Source organism: Delphinus delphis, chromosome 15 (genome assembly GCF_949987515.2).
Source record: "Delphinus delphis chromosome 15, mDelDel1.2, whole genome shotgun sequence".
NCBI classification, from domain to species: domain Eukaryota; kingdom Metazoa; phylum Chordata; class Mammalia; order Artiodactyla; family Delphinidae; genus Delphinus; species Delphinus delphis.
The window spans coordinates 12,823,009-12,829,502 of NC_082697.1; positions in this window are offsets into that span (position 1 = coordinate 12,823,009).

The following is a 6,494-nucleotide window of genomic DNA, read 5'->3' on the forward strand; positions in this document are numbered from 1 at the left end:
CAGCCTGGCCCTGAACGTACCTCAGTCATTCAGGGAAGATGGGGTTCATCTGCACACAGAAAGGATTAATCTAGGAAGGACTCATGCTTTGCATCTTTGGAACAGAGACTAAGAGGAAAAAAGTAAATGGCCTGAGAAGCCCAGCCCAGAGCATGTCTGACCCAGCAGAGGGAGGGGCATTTCTGTGTCACCTTTGATGGAAGCTCTGCCGGAGATGGCATCTTACAAGGGGGTCTTTTGTCAGGATTCTTTTGGCTGCAAGTGACAGAAACACAAATCAAATAGACAGAAATGAAAGAGGAGGATATTGGCTTAGGCGAATGAAAGCTTGAGGTGTTTGTGGGATCAGGTATGGCAGGGCCCAGGGCTTCAGTGGCCTGGATTCTAGAAACACAGATCTGTCTCTCCCCATCTCTCAGCCCTGCTTTCCTCCAGGTTGGCTTGATTCTTGGCTGACAGTAATGGACGAGATGATAAGCAACAACCTCAGGGCTTTATCCTGCCCTCACAGCAACTGTTACAGCAAGAGAGGCCTCCTTCCCAGTTGAGCCAGCAAAGATCCCAGGGTTGGCTCTGATTGGACCAACCAGGTCGTATGACCACACCCTGCTGGTCACTAAGGCCAGACAATGGATGGGCCAGGCCTGGGCTACATGCCCATCCTTGGATCCAGAGGTGGAGATAGTCCCACCCAAAGCACGTGGACTGAAGGTTGACCCCACAAAAGAGAACCTGAGTGTTGTCACCAGAAGATGAAGGAATAGATGCTGATAGTCAGAAAAACCCAATGTCCATGACATAGACCGAGGACCCCATTGTAAAAATTCCTATTCCTAGCACAAGTGCCCCTGGAGACAGCTCTTTCCTTGCCAATGAAATGTAATTTAAATTCCTTTCTCACACCAGATACGTCAAGACAGCGTGTGGCTCCTTAAGAAGGATGAGCAGGTGTACACTGCTGGATTTTAATGCTTTGAAAACAACTTCTCTCATCTGTTTAAGGATTACTATTTCCTCCGAGAATTCAGCTCCACACGATAAGTGTTAATACCTTATTTCTTGGGGGACTCTGCAGTCCGGAGTTGGAATTGATTGCAAACAGAATAAAATAATTTGCTTTTTATCAGCATCCTCCACAGAAACTCGTTTCCTTGGAGGAAAATGCATTTAGCCTCACCTCTCTAATCCGTCTGTCAGATTCCTAAATCACCACCCATCATTCAGCGCCACTCAGCCAGAAACGACCAACACTCCGTAATACTAAAAACAGAATTACGGTCGCTGTCACCTCCTGCTGATGACTCCTTTAGGACCAGATGGGAGTGAGATTCAGAGTCAGTGTCGTGGAGAGAAGCAAGGCCCTGTGGGTTCTGAAGAGAGGGGGGCATCCCGTAAGTCAGGGCTAGTGCTGGTCTCTGTGTTCCTGTTTCCCAAAGTCAGAATCAACAGGCCTTTCTTGTACCCTGAAGGTGGCGGGCAGGCTGCCAATTTACAGACTCCCAAGGGGTTTCATTTGGTTTTTAGGAAATAAATAAGTCACCAAATCTAACAATCAGGAATTTCCACATCAAGATCAGTGTCTTACACTCTTCTGGAAAATTAGGGAAAGCTGAAAGCTCTGCCTTTGGCTGGGGCCCGGGAGCAATGCCTCTCTCCCCCTCCAGTTCACCACTCCCTGGGGGTCTCTTCACTGTGTCACCCGTGGGGTCAGCACCACCTGTGTCAGAGAGCCCACTCCCGGTACAGGGAGCGGCTCAGAGCTCAGACTGCAAACAGACAGACTGCCAGCCTCCGCTGCTAGCTCTGACCTGCACCAGGGGGTGACTTATTTTCGTGTGTGTCCAGGTTTCCTCATTTGTAAAATGAGTCTAATAACGGCACCTGTTACCAAGGAGAGTAAACGTGTTAAAGGACATGCAAGGCACTTAGAACCACTCCTGCACACAGGAGCGCTGAGCGTGTGAGCTGTGGCTGCTTTCATTTGGCCTTTGTACCATCCTCACCCTCTTGGGTCGTGCAGTGGGTTGAACTGTGGTCTCCAAGAAGACAAGTCTGAACCCCTGGTACCTGCAAATGTGACCTTATTTGGAAAAAGAGTCTTTGCAGATAAAATAAATGAAAGGTCTCAAGATGATATCATCTTGGATTAACCATTTGGGGCCTAGACCCAATGACAAGTGTCCTTATAAGAAGAAGAGAAACATGGAAGAGAAGACATGTGAAGACAGAGGCAGAGCCTGGGATGATGCAGCCACAAGCCAAGGGCTGCTGGAAGAAGCCAGGAAAAACTCTCCCCTAGAGAACGAGCCTAGGGAGCCTCGCCCTGCCAACACCTGGGTTTCAGGCTTCTGGCCTCTAGAACTTTAAGAGAATACATTTCTGTTGTTTTAGCCACAAGCAAATGTGGTCATTTGCTACGGCAGCTACAGGAAACTGAGATGGGATGGCAGACCCTGCAGCTGGTGCCATTTCTCACCATCCCTGACCCAGCCCAGTGCCTGGTGCATTGGTGCTAGGCATGCCTGGTTGACTCTGGAAGACTTCTCGGTTGAGAAGATGTAATTATGCCCCACAGGATGTTTGTGAGGGAGAGAGGGGTCTTTTGTAAGGAAAACTGTGCTGGGACCTGGAGTACAGGGCTGTGGGGCTTCCATGACCTGACAGAAAGACACACAGCAGTCGGGCTCTAGGGGGAGAAAATGTTGCTCAGGTGTTTGGAAGGGATGAAAAAGGCTTCTTGCTTCAGCCTAGTTCGTCCACCAGGACTGTACCCAGTATCTGTGTGCGGGCAGGAGCAGCTGCCTAATATGCAGGGCCCAGTGCAAAGTGGAAACGTGGAGCCCCTACAGAGAGTGGAGAAACAGAGAGGCTAAGTAACCTCCTGAAGGTTGCACAGCTGGCTTGTGATCAAGCTGCAGCCTGGCTCCATACTGTGAGCTGCTTACCTACTGCCCCTCAAGCAAAGAATTACCAGAAAGCTGGTACCTTGCACTTCACATATGCAACGCAAATGTGTTCAAATCTGAACACATTTAACCCTCCCATGTGCCCGCGGTCAAAGTTATTATTATCCTCACGTTACAGATGAGGAAACTGAGGCACAAAGCACTTAAGTCACTTGCCTAACATCACGCAGCCAGTAAGTGGCAGAGTCAGGATTTGAACCAGGGAGGTCACTCTGGGATTCACACATAAGACCCCAGTTCTCTACAACTCCCACCGAAGAGACAGGATATTCCAATAACTAGTCCTAACTTGTTAGGTTATATTTTGACTAGTCCTAACTTCAAGTAATTGTGTCCATTTTGAGGAACTTCATGGAATTCAGTCTTGTTTTATTGATAGCATAAATGTAATCAGGAAACCACAGTGTTTTTTGCCCAAAGGGAAAAATATTACAAGAATTTGCCCCACATGGAGTTTCTTGGGAACGAGGAGGTTTTTAGGAAGAATCACCTGTGCAATGAGGGGGCGGCTTGAGTTCCTCACCTGCATTAGATCAGCACAGGCTCTGGCCCACATCTCCTTCCACTCCTGTCCGTTTCGTTCACTTATATGTTTATTTCCAGCTCCAAGCACAGTGCCCTGTACATGCTGGTTGTTGAATGAATCTCTCCCTCTCTCTGTCTCTGCCTCTGTCTCTCTCTGCCTCTGATGTCTTGAGGCTCGTCCCATGGAACATGCCGGAGACCCCGATGCTGATCTGTCCAGGTGGAATGTGAACCAAACGGGGGCTGTGACTCGGGGCTCCCAACCCCAGTCCCATCACTCCAGGAAAAAGACGGATGGACCCGGGGCTGTGGTGATCAGTGCCTGGATTTGAGGTCTGATTACCTATCCGTGGAACATTGATTTATGGGTAATTCTCCCTCTCCTCTAAGACTCTGGATTGCAGCTAATTTACGGACAGTCTTAAATCACCCCCTCCCCCACCATGCAGCAAAGCAAGGCGAGGCACCATCTATCATGTGCCTTCTGTAACCACTGGCTTGATTAAAACGGGGGCGGGGAAGAGAAATACTCACCTCTGTGCCGGGGCAGGAGGGCTCAGGCAGGAGCTGGCTGGGTAATTCATCCAGAAACAGCGGCGGCCCCCACACACGGCCCGCTTAATTTCATGTTTGGCTGCTGGTGGGTTTTCATTTAGAGATAATATAAACAGGTTGACAGGGCCCTAATTAACTGATTTGTGGTCCTTTGGGAACAAATGGTTATTAATATTCATAAACATTTGTAACGCTCAGGCAGATGCCCGGCCCTGACATAATCATAATATGTCCTCTACCACGTGCACTTGTGATTTCCAATTTGTCTCTTGCCCATGGACCCTGGTGGGTATTGTCAGGTGCTGATGGCCCTTTGCCAGGAGACAGGTCCATCTCTTGATCACGACATTAGTGCAAGATTTGCCAATTACCACTTGCTGGATTTTCCACAATCCTTTCTTCTTCCTGGGTGTCCCTGGCCCAGCTCTCCTCCAATCCCACCCCCCACCCCAACTCTCCTTGAGACGAGCTGAGAACCCCCTCCTCTGGGAAGCCTTCCTGGATTGATCTCTCCCCAGAGCGACTCTAAGTATGCTGTCTCTCTGTAGCATAATTCCCTGGTGCAGTGTCATTGTTTACATGAGGATTCGTTGTCTGATGGTTTTAGGTTGTTTTATCCAAGAAGGTGCTGCCTCATGAACTTTTGCTAAAATCAGGGACACATCAGTTTCGCCCTTTTGCAGTGGAATTTCATCTTGTGCAAAGTCAGCTGTACAGTGAAAATTAAATAACAACCCCTAAAGCAATAGCTGGCATCTACAGGGCTCTTTATCATATGCCGGACAATATGTTGAGTCTCTTACCTGCTTCTCACCACAGCCGTACGTACAGGCAGGTACGAGGATCCTCACCATTTCCCAGATGAGGAAACTGAGGCACAAAGAGGCCCAGGAACTTACCCAAGACCACAAGTCAGTGAGTGGCATGTTCAAAATTACTCTTAAAAAAAAATCTCTAAAAAAAGCCCAGAAAGCCCAGTCTATGTGGTTTAGTGCAGAGACTTTTAAACTTTATCTCAGCACATAGCATGAAATGTATCTTGCGTTGTGACCCGGTATGCACACGTGCAGAGAGATACATGTGTGGGCAGACACACATGGGACAGAACTGACAAGCGTCATAAAGTAATATTTACCTGATGATGTGTGAAGCGATCAGTTATTTCCCTCTCTAACCTATTGTCTTCCACTCTATTCCATCCTATTAAGAAAAATTCTGACCCACTGATTTTATTTCTTAACCTCCTAACAGCTCACAACCTTCTGATCCGTTATGATATAGTTTGAAAAATCACTAGTGGGAAGCATGTCACACAAACATGTAAAAAAGATGTTACACGTTTTTTTAAAAAATCTTTGGAAATAGTGATACTGACACGTATTTAGGGCTTATTATGGGCCAGACACTGTTCTTGGGACTTTTTAATTATTAACTCAATCCCTAGCACAACGCCATGGAATATTAGGTTCAACCACATGACATTGACAATATTTAACATTTTCCTATGGAAAACAGCAATTTCATATGGTTGAAATCATGACAATTCCATTTTATACACAATAAAACTAAGGAACAGAGAGGTTAGGTAACCTGCCAAGATTGCACAGCTGGTACGTGATGTTGCTGCGACTCACTCCCAAGTAGCCTGGCTCTAGCCCATGTCCTCCTGACCGTTGTTTGGCCAGTGCTTTTTGGTCACTGACTCCCCAAGGACACTGAGGAAGCTTGCAGCAGCCACGTGAATGAGCAGTGATTTCCCTCCTTTGCTTTATTCCTGGGAAAACTTTCATGGCCTCCAGTGCCTGGGGCACCCCCCTACAAACTCAAGGTCTGGCTGGATCCCCACCTAATCTAGTCCTTCTCTGCACTTCCTTTCCCCTCCACGAGTGCAGCTGAATTTGTCAGTGAGTTAAGTGCAGTACGGTACGATTACCTGCTGTGCTCTCCTTGGGATTATGCTTGGGTGTCCATCATCGGATGAATGGATAAAGAAGATGTGGCACATGTATACAATGGAATATTACTCAGCCATAAAAGGAAACGAAATTGAGCTATTTGTAATGAGGTGGATAGACCTAGAGTCTGTCATACAGAGTGAAGTAAGTCAGAAAGAGAAAGACAAATACTGTATGCTAACACATATATATGGAATTTAAGAAAAAAAAATGTCATGAAGAACCTAGGGGTAAGACAGGAATAAAGACACAGACCTAATAGAGAACGGACTTGAGGATATGGGGAGGGGGAAGGTTAAGCTGTGACAAAGCGCGAGAGAGGCAGAGATATATATACACTACCAAACGTAAGGTAGATAGCTAGTGGGAAGCAGCCGCATAGCACAGGGAGATCAGCTCAGTGCTTTGTGACCACCTAGAGGGGTGGGATAGGGAGGGTGGGAGGGAGGGAGACGCAAGAGGGAAGAGATATGGGAACATATGTATATGTATA